Source organism: Haematobia irritans, chromosome 1 (assembly GCF_050003625.1).
Source record: "Haematobia irritans isolate KBUSLIRL chromosome 1, ASM5000362v1, whole genome shotgun sequence".
NCBI lineage: Eukaryota > Metazoa > Arthropoda > Insecta > Diptera > Muscidae > Haematobia > Haematobia irritans.
The window spans coordinates 123,134,169-123,155,424 of NC_134397.1; the positions used below are offsets into that span (position 1 = coordinate 123,134,169).

The 21,256-nt window shown below is 33.8% G+C and overlaps 1 protein-coding gene across 6 annotated transcripts in view; it reads left to right on the top strand.

Moving 5' to 3' along the window:
• cindr (CIN85 and CD2AP related) overlaps positions 1-21,256 on the top strand; it is a 108,096-nt gene that overhangs the window by 53,949 nt on the left and 32,891 nt on the right. The window lies entirely within an intron of this gene.

Below are 21,256 nucleotides of genomic sequence, written 5' to 3' on the forward strand. Positions count from 1 at the left end.
CCAAGCTTTAAGATGCTCCTCTGGAATTTCTTATATGAATCATGAGTACAAAACTATAACGCTTATACGTCTTTTAATGCGATGTAGTTAGTTATATTATCAAATTTTCATGCTCATCATTATAGACATATAGACATACGTGTATTATTATGTAGGGATTTCATACTCATCGCAATATATTATTGTAGAAATTTGAAATTCTTATGCATTGTTAATCGTTACATATAAATTATTTTGGAACTCACCAATGCTAAAAAAATAGCTGAAATGATTTATATAACGTAGACTCAGGTTAAGGTTAGCATGCATTTTATTATAATCAAAAAAATATTTTTTTTCCAAACACAAAGTTAGACAATCTTATTTTGTATTTTTGGGGCTATTCTTTTTTTATTTGTCCATAACTTAAGAACTTTAGCCACAAATGTTTCAGATCAATGGAATACTGATACCCGATTCAAGAGTTCAATACCAGTTTCCCTAATTAATTTGTTTCTATAATGTTTTGTATTAAACAAAAATACTGTACATTAATTCAATGAATTGCTAATAAACCTAAGAAAAAATATAATATGGTAAGGCTTATTATAAATAAAGGGTAATTTTTTAAGAGATAAAATTCAGAAAAATGTATGAAATCTTTATTTTTTCCTTTATTGTTCCTCTAGGGAGCATATGGCTTCTACAAGAATCGTGTATCCGCTTTTATCGATACATATAATTTTAATATCACTCAGTGTTTTGTTTATTCTTAACAATTAATTTTGTATGGTCCTGTGCCATGTGTTTTTGGGTCGTCGTGGTCTTCTCGATCCTTGGGGATTCCATTCTAGGGCCGTTCTACACACAAAAATTTTTTTTGATTTCAATCACGAAAATCGCGGATTCAATCATTTGTTTTTTAATTGTAATGTCTTCAGTCACAAAAATGATAGTATCAATCACCCATTTTGATTGAAAACCGACACGATTTTCAATTAAAAATTTAATTGAATTTTGTCACGGAATCAATTAATTGTGTAATTGAATCAATTGAAAAAGAGATTGGTTTTTTGACATAAAATTCAATCACTGTTGTATTTGAATCAATTAAAATGTTAATTAATTTCGCCACAAAAATCTGTCAACTATTTAATTTATTCAATTAAATTAATAATTGATATTGGCAAAATTTCAATCAAATATTGCGCCCCCGAAATCTTATATAGTTTTATTTGTAATACAAGAAAATATGCGTTTCTTATAAAACATCTTCAATATTTTATTTTTCTGAATTACGCTATAGACTAAATAATTTGGTTTTTATTATTTGTGTGTTTTGTTCTAAAATAACTGAGACATACAATTATGATCAATAACAACTAAAGGGTTAAAAAAATAAACTATATAAATTAAAAAAATAAACTATATATAACATGGTTATTATGATAAGGAAGATATCATAATAACCATGTTAGCATGTTCCTTCTAATATATAGATGCGGCTATACTTCCAATAAGTCAGCAGCCTGTAAGCTAAATTAGTTTTTCTGAAAGAAAACAGAATAATTCGAATTTAATTTTGTTAAACATTACCTGCATAGGATATCAAGCTCAATTCTTAGTTCCAGGTTGCAGATTTATGTTATATTCTTCTTTTGCAGTTGTAGTCGTTTAGCATAAAAAGGTGTATTAAGCAGCTCGGTAATTTAATTTTAGTAACAATTCCTTTCCAAATTTCCACACATTGAAATCGTCTATTATAATTTGAACCAATCAAAGGCAAAAATAATGACAAAGCAATGTAATATTTTGTATTATATTGATGATACTTAGCAAATTCTGGAAATAGAAAAAAAATATAAATGGAAAATACATATTTTTATTATTTTCGGATATTTTTCATATTTTTTAAATCCAAAAGAAAGAACTTTTTTACCATTACATAATTCAGCTCATTAGTTTATATATCAGATATACTGCTCTCTACATGGGTTCAAACTGAAAAAGGCCGGTAAAACAAAAATGCAATTTAATGCCAACGCTACTTTGCAACTTCAAGATGAATCTTCCAACAAACCCATACCGCTCTTGGTTTTAAGAAAACTAGGAGTGAAAAAATTTTACAATTTGGTACCCACCTTTTGATTGCAAACATATTCTTATATTCCTATTTATTTGATAAAATGATGGAGTTGATGGGATTGATTGGTCAATTTCACAAAATAAAATTGCTCACAAAAAGAAATGAATGAAAAATATATTATTTTAGTCCGTTTAATGTAAACACGCTTCAATGTAAAACGGTATTCACATTTCATATTTGCTTACCTTCAATAAACGTAGACTGTTTTCCATTTTTACAATACCACAAAATACAAACACAGGTAATTTCAAATGCGTTCTGCCATATACTTTTTCAAACCTTTACCACTTGGCCATTTGTTGTTGCACACTTTATTTATTTCAACTCTTTGCTATGATTTGTTGTTGCGTTCAAAATATTTATGCGCACATTTCGAACACAGCCGACAGAATGTCGCCAATCATGTTTTTCAATTTACGCGAAATACAAAAACTCAACCGTTCATTACGAGTTACTTTCACAGACTGATCTCTCCATCATACGTTGTTGAATAAATACCCGTTCTCTAGTTCTCTTTTCGCTCTTTCCATCGCTCAAAATTATTAAATTTCAATCAGAAAGTTGATTGGATCAACCACATTTGTAATTAGAAACGGAAAAATTTTCAATCACGTTTGTAATTAAAAATTATTTCCAAATTGATTAACAAATTGATTGGATCAATTAGTATTTTAATTGGAAACGTAACAAAAATCAATCATTTTTAATTTTAATTGGTTTTTATGCGGATTTGATTAAATAATTAATTGAATCAATTCACATATTAATTGAATCCGTTTCCAAATTCAATTAAGTGTTTGATTAAGAAAATTTCGGTGATAATTTTTTGTGTGTAGGAATGCTGTTTGCCGGTCTTCGTAATGTATGCCCAATCCATCTTCATTTTCGTCTAGCAATTTGCCTTGTTATTAGTTCTTCATTTACTTTTGTGTGCAGTTCGACATTTGTTATAGTGTTGGGCCAGAATACACCACATATTGTGCGAAGGCATTTGTTGATAAAGGTTTGAATTTTTTGGGCTATGTTTTTAGACATGAGCCAAGTTTCGCTTCCATATAGAAGTATCGATTTTACGCAAGAATTGAAGATTTTTACTTTTGTGTTCTGAGATATTTGCCTTGTCCTCCATATTTTCTTTAGACGGCCAAAAGCTGATCTGGCTTTTTTCAGTCGGTTGTCAACGCCTGAAACGATAGCACGGTCAATATAACTTAATGTTTTAAGATTATTTATGCAAGTGTTATCCGCGACTGCGCCTCCGCTTAGTCTAATTTTGACATACTCTTTCCAACATTTTGGCCGGTATCTCACGAATAAATGCTTCAATGCTGTCTTTCAATGGGTCAATTGGAGCAGACTTGTCTGAATAGATATGAGGATCTAGGCGGCTAGTCTCGAAAGTGAAATAAAATGATCACCAAAGTCGCCTCTCAATAACTGCATTGTTACGCCTGCTTTTGGCATGTTGCATCGTCATGTTGAAACCATATGTCATGCAAGCACGGTTGCCAAATTTACCAAGTTCTACCAAACAAAAAAGAAAATTTTTAGATAAATTTTATTTCTTTAGAAAAGTTCGTCAAAATGTTATTGCTATAGAAAATGTTGTCAAAATTTTATTGCTATAGGAAAATTTTATCACCATATTTATACCCTTCACCACTACTGTGGTACAGGGTATAATAAGTTTGTGCATTTGTATGTAACGCCAAGAAGGAAAAGTCTGAGACCCATCGTTTAGTATACCGATCGTCTTAGAATTAAATTCTGAGTCGATTTAGCGATGTCCGTCTGTCTGTCCGTCTGTCTGTTGATGTATTTTTGTGTGCAAAGTACAGCTCGCAGTTTTAGTCCGATTGTCCTAAAATTTGGTATAGGGTCCTGTTTCGGCTCAAAGACGATCCCTATTGATTTTGGAAAAAATCGGTTCAGATTTAGATATAGCTGCCATATATATTTTTCACCGATCTGGTCATAATTGGCGTGTATATCAACCGATCTTCCTCAAATTCCGTACATCCTATTATTTTATGAGTCTCGAAAAACTTGCAAAATATCAGCCAAATCGGTTCAGATTTAGATATAGCTCCCATATATAGCTTTCGCCCGATTTACACTCATTTTCCCACAGAGGCCAAGTTTTTGCTCCGATTTAGTTGAAATTTTGCACAGGGAGTATAATTAGCATTGTAGCTATGCGTGCCAAATTTGGTTGAAATCGGTTTAGATTTAGATATAGCTCCCATATATAGCTTTCGCCCGATTTACATTCATATGACCACAGAGGCCAATTTTTAACTTCGATTTAGTTGAAATTTTGCACAGGGAGTAGAATTAGCGTTGTAGCTATACGTGCCAAATTTGGTTGAAATCGGTTCAGATTTAGATATATCTCCCATATATATCTTTCGCCCGATATGGACTAATACGGTCCCAGAAGCCAGAGTTTTACCCCAATTTGGTTGAAATTTTGCACTAGGAGTACAATTAGCAGTGTAGTCAAGTGTGCCATATTTTATTGAAATCGGTTCAGATTTAGATATAGCTCCCATATATATCTTTCGCCCGATATGGACTAATACGGTCCCAGAAGCCAGAGTTTTACCCCAATTTGGTTGAAATTTTGCACTAGGAGTACAATTAGTAGTGTAGTCAAGTGTGCCAAGTTTTATTGAAATCGGTTCAGATTTAGATATAGCTCCCATATATATCGTTCACCCGATTTACACATTTAATTGAAATTTTGCACGGGGAGTAGAATTGGCATTGTAGCTATGCGTGCCAAATTTGGTTGAAATCGGTTCAGATTTAGATATATCTCCCATATATAGCTTTCGCCCGATTTACACTCATATGACAACAGAGGCCAATTTTTAACTCCGATTTAGTTGAAATTTTGCACATGGAGTAGAATTAGCATTGTAGCTATGCGTGCCAAATTTGGTTGAAATCGGTTCAGATTTAGATATATCTCCCATATATAGCTTTCGCCTGATTTACACTCATATGACCACAGAGGCCAATAAATCATAAATAAACTTTTGCGAAGTTTCCTTAAATTGCTTCAGATTTAAATGTTTCCTATATTTATACCCTGCGCCACACTGTGGAACCCTAGTGCATTAGCCGACTTAAATTTTGAGTCTATAGATTTTGTAGAAGTCTATAAAATTCTGTCCAGATCGAGTGATATTTAAATACATGTATTTGGGACAAACCTTTATATATAGCCCCCAACACATTTGACGGATGTGATATGGTATCGAAAATTTAGATCTACAAAGTGGTGCAGGGTATAATATAGTCGGCCCCGCCCGACTTAAGACTTTCCTTACTGGTTTTTTTACTAACATTGTGTTTCGTCCCAGGGCGTAATCCGATTTAAATTTTAATTCTAGAGATTTTGTAGAAATACAAAAAATTGTCTCCATTAAAAGAATTTGTATCTGGAAACCCAAACCTTTATATAGCTCCCAGAAAATTTGAAGTAGTTGAGATGGTAACACCAATGTTTGTCTACATACGAGTAGTGGTGAAGGATATAATATAGTCGGCCCCGCCCGACTTTAGACTTTAGTTACTTGTTTTTTACTAACATTGTGTTCCACCCTAGTCTATTAGCCGACTTAAATTTTGAGTCTATAGATTTTGTAGAAGTCTATCAAATTCTGTCCAGATCGAGTGATATTTAAATGTATGTATTTGGGACAAACCTTTATATATAGCCCCCAACACATTTGACGGATGTGATATGGTATCGAAAATGTAGATCTAGAAAGTGGTGCAGGGTATAATATAGTCGGCCCCGCCCGACTTTAGACTTTCCTTACTTGTTTTTTACTAACATTATGTTCCACCCTAGAGCATAAGCCGACTTAAATTTTGAGTCTATAGATTTTGTAGAAGTCTATCAAATTCCGTCCAGATCGAGTGATATTTAAATGTATGTATTTGGGACAAACCTTTATATATAGCCCCCAACACATTAGACGGATATGATATCGTATTAAAAATTTAGATCTACAAAGTGGTGCAGGGTATAATATAGTCGGCCCCGCCCAACTTTAGACTTTCCTTACTTGTTTTTTTTTTTTAATTTTTGTAAAATCTCTACAGAAAATTTTTGCCAAATTTTATTTCTATAAAAATTTTATCTCTATAAAAATGTTTGTAAAATTTTATCTCTTTAGATTTTTTTTTGCTATAAAAATTTTGTCAATATTTTATCTCCATAGAAATTTTTGTCAAAATGTTATTTCTATTTATGAAGTACCTCTTAGTTGGAGAGGAATATTTTGCAGAGTCTACTAAAACACCAAGAATTTTACCAATCTACGAAACAGTAAAAAAATCTACCATTTTTGATAGAATTCTACCAACTGTGCCAACCGTGCATGCAAGTCAAATTCAAGCCTTTTGGGCATAAAAAAATGTTGGATATCATCATACGCTAGCCCTCACCATTCACAGCTACATTACGATTCGCATCATCTGTGAATGAGTACGATCTAATGATGCCACCAGCCCATAAACCCCACCAAACTTTATCTGGATACACTAACAGCTATTGCAATTTTCGAAGCATGCTTCTGGCTGATCTTCACTCCAAAATGAACAATTCTGCTTATTTACGTACCCATTGAGCCAAAAAGGAGCTTCGCCGCTGTACACAATTTTTCGAAAAAGAAGTGGATCTTCGGCCAATTTTTTTTTATCAAAAATTCTGCGTTGCTGTAGGTCTTTCAGCGAAATTTAGTCACTATCGCCCGAATAACTGCCTCAATGGATCGATTAAAATGACCATAAAATGGATGAAGCGCACGATGAATTTTCTTAAAAGAGCACACATTTGGATAATAATAATCGTCTCTTTGGAGTCTATTAGAGGGTCAAACTTCATCCGATCCCTTTGGAATTTAGCACGTGATGTTTGTATATGCCCTCTAACATGGACTAAGAAGACAATGATAAAGAGGTTTTAGATACCTTACGTTCGACAACTTTTACCACAACCCAAGTAATTCGAAATCTGAACTTTCTCAGTAGAACTTTCTAGGTAATCTATCCGATCTTTTAACCCTATATGCTTGTTATTTACTTGTGGATGAAGATATGTAATGAGGATTACTATATACACTGACAAAAGTTTACTCAGCTCAAAAGATTTGGCCTTTATTTTGATTTCGAGCCAATTACACACAGAGAACAGACTGGTTGGAAATTTGTTGTAGCAATGAAAATTCCACATTTCGAAGTCATTGATAGTCGGGTCAAATTACATTCACTTTTTACAAGCATTTTTTCGTCATTTCTACCACTTGGTGATAAGAGGAATGGATTTTCGTTTGTGATACAAGACAAACAGTTGTAGCAACCAAATGTCTCTCCATTCAAAAAATTTTCTCAAAATCGATCAATACAACCTACTTCAAATCGAATTAGTAACTGAGAGTTAATAATCACAACTTACATACGGTAGCCACTGCCGAATGTTATCTTAAATATTTTTCAAATGTCATTTTAATCATTGCTAATTTAAGTTTAAGGGAAACTTACTTTTACAAATGTCAAAATTCTAAATCGAATTTATTATATTTGTCTTCTAACATGGACATGACCAATATTAGCTGTGGATGCAAAATTTCAAAAATCGGTTCGAAATATTCCCGAACGTTTGAGAAGTCCTTTACGAAAATGGGAATATGCCTCCATATTGCTATACATGAAATATCTCGAAATTGCTGGAGAAAAGATTGTGGGTACGTTCTGGTTATTTCATCTAATGAGTGATTTGGACCTACTTACAGGCAAATTTAGTTTTTTCTTTATGATTAAATGTAGAAACATACGGGAACGGTCTTTATGCATGCAGAGAAGGAATTTGATCAACTCCTAGAACAAAATGTTATTTTTGGATAGTGAAAATTGAAAAGTTTTACTGCAAAAATGTTTTATTATCGCCATAGATAAAATAGTTTTCGAAATCAGGTACATAACGACAAACATTTTACAGTTCAACGTCGGGAAATAAGATTTTGCTCTACGAAGTAATTTCATTTTAGTGCAATAAAGAGAGGTTCTAGACACAATTTTGTATCTAATATTGCCTCAAATTAAACATACATTTAGCGATTTAGATTTATTTTTGCTATACATATATATATAAATAAAATATTTAACTGGAAAGTAATTGAGTTTTAATTCGGTCATGAGTATTAGTTAGGTTGGGCAACACAACCCAATAATGAAGTTTGCCACAACCAATTGTCGTCGGCAGACCGAATCAACACCATATGTGGTGTTAGTTGTGTCGACCGAATCAGTCGGGTGACACAACTACCAACTGATAGTAGCTGCAACTGTCAAAAGGAGGTTGGCAATAAATTCGGTTATCACAACCTATCTGTATTCTCTGTGTATGGTCTTCAAAGCCATCAAACGCTGCACGAAAGTGGCTCTGCAGGGCCATTCCCGGTCAAGCGCCGTCTTGAGATGATTGATACTTTGGCGTCAAAAGCTACACCCACGCGCAAAGAATGAGGTCCGAAATAAAGCGATGAACCTCCTTTTTAGGCCATTCTTAGTGCTGAATCCTGTTGGAGTGACAATGGGGTATATTTTCAGCTGACATCTTTGGCAAGTAACTGCTCAATTTGAAATGAATTATCATCGTAATAAAAACAAATTCAGTAACTGGTCACTTTCGTGCAAGCGAAATGAGACAGGAATTGCATTTTTGTCGAACGTTCTTTGGGGCATCGTTGAGATCTTGCACTTTTTGGAACTTTAATGACTTTACTCCAAGCTCATTTATCAATATGTTTTGCATCCGTTCTAGTTGTATGTTCATCTCATGAACAAATTCTCTACCACTACAGTATGGATTTCGATTAAATCTGGCCTATACTATTCGGATCATTTCTGTTGTTTCCATTTTTTGTTTTATTTACATTTAAATGCTGGAGGACTCCAACTATAGCTATATGTAGTTTTCTAGCCAAATATAAAGCAATCACACTATCATGCTTGAATTTCATCACGAATAACTTTATTTCTGAATGCAATAGATCAAAATGCATTTGTTAGTTCGTCAACAATAAAATTGTCACTGGAATAAATCTGTCAGATGGGCGGTTTAGAAATGATAGTAGGTTAGGTTAGGTTAGGTTAGGTTATGTGGCAGCCCGATGTATCAGGCTCACTTAGACTATTCAGTCCATTGTGATACCACACTGGTGAACTTCTCTCTTATCACTGAGTGCTGCCCGATTCCATGTTAAGCTCAATGACAAGGGACCTCCTTTTTATAGCCGAGTCCGAACGGCGTTCCACATTCCAGTGAAACCACTTAGAGAAGCTTTGAAACCCTCAGAAATGTCACCAGCATTACTGAGGTGGGATAATCCACCGCTGAACAACTTTTTGGTGTTCGGTCGTAGCAGGAATCGAACCCACGACCTTGTGTATGCAAGGCGGGCATGCTAACCATTGCACCACGGTGGCTCCCTAGAAATGATAGTAACCCTTCATATCAAGCACAGTGTACTGCTACAAACACGAATCCAGGAGCCCATTGCAGCAGGTTGATAATTAATAATCAATCTGATGATGAACATGAAATATTGAATTCAATTGTAACCATTTTGTATAGTTTAATAAAACTAATAATTATCCATAATAATAGGTATTATATGTTAATTTGCAATGGATGGCTTGCTAAAGCTTATGTGGAGATTGGAATTAGATTTCAATTTTTCTTTTCATTAAATTTAAAATATCCAATTAACAATCATTGTTTTCGTTACTTCAATACATTCAATGGCCTAAGTGAAATAGCGAAGAAAAAATGCCTACATCCGTGTGTCGGACTCAGAAGACTTATGTAAATGATTGATAGCATGGTGATGAAGCAGAAGAAAAAACAACTCGAGAAAATTACTAATTTTAATGTAGTCACACGGAAACATATACCCTGAATCTGGGCTAACTAATAAACGAATGAAACGGACATAGAGTTTTTGTTCCGTATCGACTGGTCTGTTTTTTTTTTTTCGATAAAAACGTTTGAGCAGATTGGCAAACATGTCGGCTTGCAACATTTGCATGTTTTGCTTATTGCACTTTCGCACATTCGCTTCGCCTTTGTATGCCACCGCTTATTGACATTTCATTGGAACATAAAGTCAGCTCCTAATGTCCACCACTAGTCCAAACGGCAAGGGGACCAAACGACTGACTTACTAAAGCAAAGATACCATTGACTGCCTTTTGGTGTGAGCATACCAAGAGTCAAAGAAGCAAACATCCACTGGAAATGTCAAAATAAAGTCAGGAAAAAGAATTGCTAATAAATAAAAAAGCGCTGCTGAGTTCAGCTGGGGCGAAACTCATGTACCCTCCATGGGGCATTAAAATGTATAAGAAAATTTTTAATAATTTAAAGCCCGGACTAAAAAGTTTAAAAAAATCGAAGACTTTGCAATCATCAACTGATTGCAAAGTCCCCTTCTCCCTGCTTAAGAAGTATATCGTTGGTATCGTGGTATATATAGACTTACATCAATGTATTGTCTGATATACTCTGTCTTAAAAATAGCAAATTGCGTATATAAAAGATCGTTAGTGTGTTTACATACACTCACGGCTGTTGTCGTTTGGCGAACGAAGAAAATTTAATTAAAATTGAACCGACGATATTTTTCATTGAACAATGAAAATGTTCATTCATAGTATAAACTGTTACTTATTAGCAAAATCGTTACGACAATTTAATGTTTCAACGTATATTTGCTCAATTTTAATGACAAATTTCGGCGCTAAATTCTAATGCAACTTTACTGCTATTCCAATGACAGAGAGACAATGATTACAGGTACTTCAATATGAAAAATGTTTGCTTCATTTCAAAAAATCTTAAAAATAGGCCTTTAATCGAACACTGCTGTTAATTAAAGATTATTTCTTAAAATGAAAAGTTTATTTCATAAGTTTAAAATTTTCCTTATTTAAAAGGTATATGGCGTTAATTCAAAACTTAGTGTCCAAAATTCAACAAAAATAAAGCAAATATTATGAACTTTTGTTTAATTAAAATTTCTTATAAATTATTACAATTTTCATACGAGCTTGTTGGAGCTTGAAGATTAAGAAATTGGTATTATTAAGTTATTGAAAAGAAAATTGCAGCTATCAATCTTCACAAGTCTCACCATACCTTCACTGAAAAAAATATTTACGCGATATTAAAGAATACGCAAATTACAAAATTTTAAGGACAAATTTCATTAAAATAATGAAATATTAATTGAAATAAAGTTTATAATCTTTGGTTCGAAAAGTTTTTTTTTGATTAAATTTAGGACACGAATTTTGGAATATTAATTGGTTTGGTTATGTATCATAAGTAGAGAATGAAAATTTGATAAATGAGATTTGTATCCTAATTACTTTTATTGATCCTATGTTTAAAGCTAGATAGGTTCCAAAAAGTTGTTTTTATTTTAAAGAAGCCATATCTTTGTCTCGGAATCAATATCAAAATCCTTAAGGGAAGGTCGAAATCTTTGTAAGTAAACTGTTTTTGAGGGAACGTATGATTAAAATATGAGTATCCTAAATTTAATGAAAAATTCTAGCAAAGATCATTATATATATATTTTTAATTTAAAGATATTTGTCCTTAATAGTGCGTGGCCTAAGGTTTAGGTTGCATAATCTTTCATATTGGGGCAATTTCTTTTATTGTGCATTTATACCATTTTATAGTGTAATATTTCTGAATAATCAGAAAATTGCGCACAGCTTTACCGTTGAGAATTTCTAAAGAATGGCACAAAACGATTCATTTGCAATAAAATGTGGCACAATAAGTGACAAAAATTGCACATATAATGACACTCATTTTCTTTAACTATTTCTATGAAATAACCCTTCAAAATTGGTAATAACCCAACTACAATTGAATGCGAATAAACTTAAATATGACAACTATGACCAATGTTGCCAGTATTTTCCTGGCTCTTGTCCTCAAATTGCGACTCTTTCGTCCCCAAAAAACCCCAATTTGTATTAAAATTTCACAAAAATGTTTGAAAAGTTTTTTTTTAAGAAAATAAAAAATTACTATAAGATCAACATTTCCAAGGTGTTCAAAATATCGTCCGATGCAAGGCCTCATCCGAATTAATTATGGGTAAAAAGAGTCATATAATTTTTATATCTTATATTTACTATCGTCTTTTAAATGGTGGAGAATTAAAAATAGGAGTTCGGTCTGAATGTGTTCCCAAAAAAACCAGATGTCTGAAAACTCCCCAACAAATCCCCAAGTCTCTAATACAAAAATTTCGACCCCGTCCATGAAAAAATATCCTCAATTTGGGGAATCCCCCATAATGACTATAACCAATATCACACTGAAAAAAATATTGTCGTGAGGTCAAAGATTTCATGTCTTAAAAATACGAATACAAATTTTGCTTAGCATAGAAGACACATTTCTCTAAAATAAAGTTATTTTCCTTGTCCAAAAGTCGATAAACTTTTCAATGAAGTCGTATTGTCCTTATAATTAAGTGATTTGACTTAAAAATGGGTACACCCATAGAAAAAATCATGAACGGCGTGGTCATTTTGAAACGATCCGTTCATGAAAGTGAATCAACACACATGTGTTGTCAAACTGAGAACAGATGGGGACAATCTGACAACGTAAAAATGACACCATAAGTTTTCAAAACAACAACCAGCGTTCATGATCTGAAAACGTAATGGTTACGAATTTATAAACAAAATTAAAAAAAGATTTCCCCTACCGTGACTCGAACCTGTGTTGCCTGCACGATGCACGTTAACTGTCGCCTTAGCACATTGCACCAACGGCGGAGTTGACATAACAACGTCTAACGATTATTTTAAGACATTTTATGGCCAAAGAAAAACGAATGCCGTTCATGAAATCGTGAACACCCGTGGACGAAATCGTGAACATTCCGTTTTGATTTTTTGTGAACGTTTCCGTTTCATTTTGACAACGTCCGTTCACGATTGTGAAACGCAATTTTTTCTATTGGTGTATCTTAACATGAAAGAAAAAATTTATAGGCCAAGGTTAACTTGACTTTAATAATTCAGAAAAATTCTTTAAATTTAATGAAATTGTCTTTAAATTTGTTGTCTTTTGGCATCTTGACTACAAAGCAAAAAATCGTTCAAATATAGGACATGTTTTTCAACACTTTATTTTAAAGAAGTTTTTTACTTCAAACATAGCATAATTTCTACTGGAAGTCGAGTCCTAATTTGGAAAATAAAGTTGCCGTTAACTCGTTTTTAAAGGACTTTGATAGCATATGAAGAAAAAAAGCTGAGAAAGCGAAAAATTAAATTTTGCTTCCTAGAAGCAAGTACACAAAACCTAAATTTAAAAGAGAATTGTGTCTTAAAAGTATCCTTACTTGTATTCTCCGCTTCTTTGGCTCGGAATCAATACCAAATTTTTTAAAGTAAAGACAAAATCTTTGGAACCGAGTATGTTTTTTTTTCAGTGCATATATTTAGACACAACTCATTAAAAAAAATAATGCCCTATGTAGGGAAATAAAGGGCTATTGGAACAGACGTGACTGGCCCACTTGGCCACATGTCATCTGAATACATAATGAAGCTTTTGTGGGTGAATCTGTGGGTGGGGTCGTGGGATAATTTATTGATGTCTTTTATTTTAGCTTTTTTGAATTTTAAATTTATTTGTACATAAAAGCCTATATCGCAAAAAAATCGATAAATGAGTTCTATATCCTAATTTAAAATTCATATAGCCTAGATTTAAAGCTTGATAGCTCATGAACAGAGAATGAAGCCGCCGAGTCGCGCCGCCGATTTTAGCCGTCGCCGACCCGTTTTTAGCAGTCGACGCCGCCGCCGAATATGTCGACTCATCTCGACTCAAATTTAGCCGCCAATTAATCTAAAATATTGATTTATATCAGAAAAATTTAATAATATTTGTTATAGTTTTTGCCAAAATTTTGAACTTTCGACCTTCATTCAATTAGTATCAAGTTGCCATAATAGGTTTATAAAAATTTAGCTCAAAAAATTTGAATGAAATGTAAATTTGATTGTAAGATTGGTTGAACAACTAATCTCATTACAATTCGGAAAACTTCAAATTGATTTTATAATAGATAATTTTGTTCCGCCGAATAGACAATTTTTTATCGGCTTAGCCGTCAAGCCGCCGCCGCCGGAAGCAAAAATTTAGTGTCAGCCGCCGCCGACAAAAATGGGTCGGCTTCATTCTCTGCTCATGAAACTATTGTTAAAAACATGGTTCATACTTGATTTTTTTAATTCTTCGCCCTTACCAATAATAGTTGTATTATATATATTTATAGTCGCTCACCGATATTTTGCATATGTTACAAATGGAATGGTTAACCTGTTATATCCTCCATGCAATAGTGGAGGATATAAAAGTTGAAAAATAATACATACAACTCCAATGAACGACCCAACCACAGAGCTCTAATTCACTTGGTTTAGTTGAACGGTGCCAGTGGCATAGGAAAACACAAACCAATAACCTGAAAACATGGATGCATTTTGAAGCTAATGCCAAACGGGTTTTCAACATAACTGCAACAGGCAACCAGAAAAGTGTTTGGGATTCATGGTGGCGGCAGCAATAGTCAACGGCGGCACAAAATGTGGCAGTACAATTTGACTGCAGGAAATATTGCCAAAATCTTTATTTGATGCTCCTTCAAGTGAACTTGTTCTGTTAGCAGCATTTTAAGAGAGAGGGTTGCCATATTTTCTTCTTCTATTACATGAATAATGTAATCGGGATAATTTTCAGTCGTTCAGGTCTTGGAATCTAGAGTTTCATATATGCCATTCGCTTCGAAGAAGAATTCTCTATGTTTAAATGAATAAAGACTTTAAGGCTTCAAAGGATATTTTATACATGACTTTGTAATATGTAAGCATATCCATTTTACAAATATGTGGCAACACCAATTGATGAACATTCAAAAACCCAAGTGAATGGCTTATTCGTAGTAAAGCATACAACAAGGAAAAACGAATTGTTTGCGAGGATACCACACCGTTTTTATGTTACAGTTGTCATTGTTGTTGTATTCATGTTGTTATTGTTGTGCTGCTGACGTCGGTGTTATGCAATAAAATCCAAAATTTATAGCTACACATTAATATTTGTTTGTATATATGGGGAAATGTAACGTTACTCGTGGATGCAATATGAAAATGTCCATGCCTAACATAGCTGGTTGGCAGGAGTTTTAGCCAAACATTTGTGGCAGTTGACTTGGTTAACCTATTTGACTGGATGTCTACAAAAATACATCAGGTGAATTCAGTAAAGGGGTTAAATATTAAGCAACATAAGAAGGATGCGCATAATTTGTGAAATTATTTAATTTAATTCTCGTTTACTTTGGACTTGGCGTATAACATGGTTTATCGCTTCGTTAAAGCTCATAGTACAGATTTAAATGCGGAAGAAACCGTTGTTTTCTATTCGAATGAAATTTTAGATAAAGTTAGGGTTTGTAGGTTGCTGGGGAATCATATTTACTAAAAATATATACTTTCCTCACAAACGAAGTTTTATAACACACAAAATTTATCATCACACAAGTAAGGCATACAACCAAGCAGATTTATTTATAGACCAGTGTGTGCACTCACAAACTGTGTTTAAAGAAACTTAATTTAAAGAAAAGAAACAACTTTAGTTGCCGTTTCGTATAAACGATACAAATTTTGGGTAGAACAAAAATAGAAATAATGCAATTTTTCTATATATACGAGGGCGGTTCGGAAACTTTTTAGCCTATCAATGAAAGAGAATAGTTAGTTTTTCAAAATTATTTTTATTTTTCAATATATCTCCTGAAACTTCAATACACTTAGTCTAACGCCTTTCTAGCAATTCTATCCCTTGATTAAAATAGTTTTCCTCAAGGTCTTCAAAATAGTGGTTTACAACTGTAATTACATCTTCATTTGAGGTAAAACGCTTGCCAGCAAGGAATATTTTTTAAATTTGGGAACAAGTAAAATTCACTGGGAGCTAAATAAGGAGAATAAGGTGGGTGGTCAAGCAACTCGTACTTTAATTCGTTGATTTTAGCCATTGTTAAAACACTCTTGTGCGCTGGTGCGTTGTGTTGATGAAAAATTATTTTTTTGTGTTGTAAGCCAGGACGTTTTTCTCGAATTTGTACATTTAATTGATCCAAAAGGTTGCAATAGTACTCTGAATTTATTGTTTTACCCTTTTGCAGATAGTCAATCAATAAAATACCTTTGAAGTCCCAAAAAACCGTTGCCATAACCTTACCAGCCGATTGAATTATTTTTGCCTTCTTTGGGGCACTTCCTCCAGCTTCAGTCCATTGTTTGGATTGTTCTTTTGTCTCTGGAGTATAGTGGTGGATCCATGTCTCATCAACAGTTATGAAACGACGCTTAAAATCCATTTTATTTCGCTTTAAACGATCCAAACAAGCTTGAGAAATGTTCATTCTTATGCGTTTTTGATCGAATGTTAACAAATGCGGCACCCGTCTTGCAGAAAGCTTTTTCATCTGTAGTTCTTCATGCAAAATTAAATGGACTCGATCATTTGAGATGCCCATGATATTAGCAATTTCACGCACTTTTATTCGTCGATCATTTAATACCATATCATGCACTTTGGCTACAATTTCTGTTGTTTTTTGCTGTTTTTGGACGTCCACTACGTGGTTCGTCTTCATACAAGCGTACGACCACGTTTAAATTCAGCAACCCAATTTTTATACCCTGCGCCACACTGTGGAACAGGGTATTATAAATTAGTGCATATGTTTGCAACACCCAGAAGGCTCAGGGTGGGCTCTTGAGTCGATATAGCGATGTCCGTCTGTCCGTGAACACATTTTTGTAATCAAAGTCTAGGTCGCAGTTTTAGTCCAATCGACTTCAAATTTGGCACAAGTATGTGTTTTGGCTCAGAATAGATCCCTATTGATTTTGGAAGAAATCGGTTCAGATTTAGATATATCTTCCATATATATATTTCGCCCGATATGGACTTATATGACCCCCGAAGCCAGAGTTTTACCCTAATTTACTTAAAATTTTGCACACGATGAACAATTAGTTCTATAGTCAAGTGTGCCAAATTTTATTGAAATCGGTTCAGATTTAGATATAGCTCCCATATCTATCTATCGATATGGACCAATACGGTCCCAGAAGCCAGAGCTTTACCCCAATTTGGTTGAAATTTTGCACTAAGAGTACAATTAGTAGTGTAGTCAAGTGTGCCAAATGTTATTGAAATCGGTTCAGATTTAGATATAGCTCCCATATATATCGTTCGCCCGATTTACACTCATATGACCACAGTGGCCAATCTTTTACTCCGATTTCATTGAAATTTCGCACAGGGAGTATAATTAGCATTGAGGCCATTACTTTGCCAGCGGACTTTTGAGTCTTTCCACGCTTCGGAGACGGTTCACCGGTCGCTGTCCACTCAGCCGACTGTCGATTGGACTCAGGAGTGTAGTGATGGAGCCATGTTTCATCCATTGTCACATATCGACGGAAAAACCCGGGTGTATTACGAGTTAACAGCTGCAAACACCGCTCAGAATCATCAACACGTTGTTGTTTCTGGTCAAATGTGAGCTCGCGCGGCACCCATTTTTCACAGAGCTTCCGCATATCCAAATATTTATGAATGATATGACCAACACGTTCCTTTGATATCTTTAAGGCATCTGGTATCTCGATCAACTTGATTTTACGATCATTCAAAATCATTTTGTGGATTTTTTTGATGTTTTCGTCGGTAACCACCTCTTTCGGGCGTCCACTGCGTTCACCGTCCTCCGTGCTCATTTCACCACGCTTGAATTTTGCATACCAATCAATTATTGTTGATTTCCCTGGGGCAGAGTCCGGAAAGTCATTATCAAGCCAAGTTTTTGCTTCCACCGTATTTTTTCCTTTCAGAAAACAGTATTTTTTCAAACACGAAATTCCTTTTTTCCATTTTTTTTACAATAACAAAAGTTGCTTCACATAAGACGCTCTATCTCTCAAACTAATTGACTTACAGACGTCAAATTTTGACACGAATCATTTGAAGGTTGGTACTATATAAAAATAATATGCATTTAATACTAGCGACGCCATCTATCTGTCAGACCTGGGACTTATCAGCCAACGATCGCCACTGCTTAGTTGAAAAGTTGTAAAAATGACTCTAATTTCCCTAAACTTCTATACATATATATCGAGCGGTAAATCATACATAAACTTTTGCGAAGTTTCCTTAACATTGCTTCAGATTTAAATGTTTCCCATATTTTTTTTACTAACATTGTGTTCCACCCTAGTGCATAACCGACTTATATTTTGTGTCTATAGATTTTGTAGAAGTCTATCAAATTCTGTCCAGACCGAGTATTTAAATATATGTATTTGGGAGAAACCTTTATTTGTAGCCTCCAAGACATTTGACGGATGTGATATGATATCGAAAATTTAGATCTACAAAGTGGTGCAGGGTATAATATAGTCGGCCCCGCCCGACTTTAGACTTTCCTTACTTGTTTTTTAAGTGATTTTGGTGATTGATACTATCATTTCTGTGATTGAAGTCATTTCAATTAAAAATTAATTGGATCAATTCAAATACGAGATTGGGGACGTTTTTCAATTTACAGCCTGTTTCTGTATGTCGATCGAGCTCTATCAAAGAGATCTTTCGACATACAAAAACAGGCTGTTATTCTCCATAGTAGACGTTTTCGGGACCTCTGGACATGCATTTTTTTTTTTTCATTTTATTAAATCGAACTATGAATATTAGAAAAATGAGATTACTATAAATTACAATTGCAGCTTCACCCTATAGCTTTACATAAAGTGGTTGCAAGGTATTGGGAAACGCCGTTCGAACTCGGATATAAAAATGAGGTCCCTTGTCATTGAGCTTAATCATAGAATCGGGTAGCACTCGTTGACAAGAGAGAAGTTCAAGACTTGTGGTACCACAATGGACTGACTGCATAGTCTAAGTGAACCTAAAATAACAGGCTGCCACTATACCTTAGCTAAGCTAATCTACATGAAATGAACCAAAACAAAGAAAAAATATTCCTTTTTTTTGGGGTATACTTTTTGGCGTATTATAAAAACATTTTCTTTTGTTTTTAAATAAAACTAAATTATCTTAATCTTTGAACAAAGCCAAGACTACGGTAGCGCACATGCAAGCACTCATGACTATTAATTAACAATTCACCACCAGTGATGATTGTACAGCGCAGAGAATGGCCATTAGAATTCTCTATAGTCATAACGTTGTTTACTTTACCTTCATTCACCTCGAACAAAAGCAACAAAATAAAAAATAAAAAATAACGAAAATTGAAAGCAAAACAAAACTCATAAACCCCAATTCGGAACACTCCTCTATGCGGCTAAGCCAACCACAATAACAATGTGTTGACCATTAAACACCACATAAAACTGGATTTGGAAACGAATACCCCGACCGAATGGCTGAGTGTTACAACGAAGTCATTTTAGTTTTTATTTTTATTTTTCTATTTTCATAGATCTTTCTTTATATTTAACAACAATTCTCCCACGAAAATACAATATATGATGCTTTAATAATAAAACGAGTTGTGGGAAAAGAATGGGGAAAGCTATAAAAGAAACTAGACGATGTGTTTAGGGGGAAAGAAAGGCCAAAAAAACCTAAAGTTATATACGCATTCAACAAGTCTATGCGCATGCGCAAAGTTAATTTCTATTATCTCTCTGATTTTTGTTGAGTCAGACCTCTGTTTTTTTTTTTCAAACAAAAAAAGTCTATTTCTTACCTCATCACTATTTTTACAAATTTAATGATGTCCATCATCAGCTGAAGGAAAATTTGTAAAATTATAGGGAAACTTATTTTTCATTTTACGATTTTGGTTGATTTATTTTGTAATTTTTTGCTTGGGTTAGTTTAAATTGGTTTTCTGTTTTGTTTATCACTGGTGGTAAAGAGATTTCGTAGAATTAAAAGTTGTTGCGAGATTGAAGTAAGAATTTTATTACTTTGCCACATGGAAAGAGTTTACACTATACAACAAACTAAAATTTGCAATCGGGATTATTAATAATTTAATTAAAAACGTAAAATATACAACAATTTTGTTAACCCTGTCCCACACTGTAAAAAGGGAATTATAAGTTAGTGCATATGTTTGCAAGGAGACGAGATAGACACATGGTGTCTTTGGCAATAATAATGCTCAGGGCCAACCCCTGCTATGATCTAGTCAGATCCATCCGTCTGTCTGTCTGTGAACACACTTTTGTGATTAAAGTCTAGGTCTTTTAGCCCAATAGACTTCAAATTTGGCAAAAGTATGTATTTTGGGTTAGAATAGAACCCTATTGATTTTGAAAGAAAAAGGTTCAGATTTAAATATAGCTCCCATATATATCTTTCGCCCTATGCACTCATATGGTACCAGAAGCCAGAGTTTTACCCTTATTTGCTTTAAATTTTGTACACGCAAAAAAATAATTCTTTCCTCCCAAACGAAATTTTAGACAAACAAAGTTCGTTTCTCATTTGCTTTTCGCTGTAAGGAAGTGTATTTGGAAGAAAAGTATATACTTTTTGTGATAAACGTTTATTCTTTTCCAGGATGTAAAAACAATTTCATAAAGACTAGCTCAAAAAAAAAACATTATTTTCTTGCTAATTGCATTGTCCCTCACATCTTTCTCACATCCACGAGGATTTTTAGTTCTTAACACCTTTTCCTGTAATACCAACAATGTAGAAGAAATTATACGATTTTATAAATTTTTAAAATTTTTTTACCTTTCGCCTGGACGGAGAATCGAACCGCGGACCATGCACATTGTAAGCCAACACACTAACCACTGAGCTATGTACCTGTTATGGTCATCAATAGATAAATATCCATATAAGTTATATTTATATAGCATAGCTTGCGGCGCCCACGAACCGAATAAACAAAGTTTATTTAACAGAAACAAACATTTAGTTTGGCACCGTGGAGCAGTGGTAGC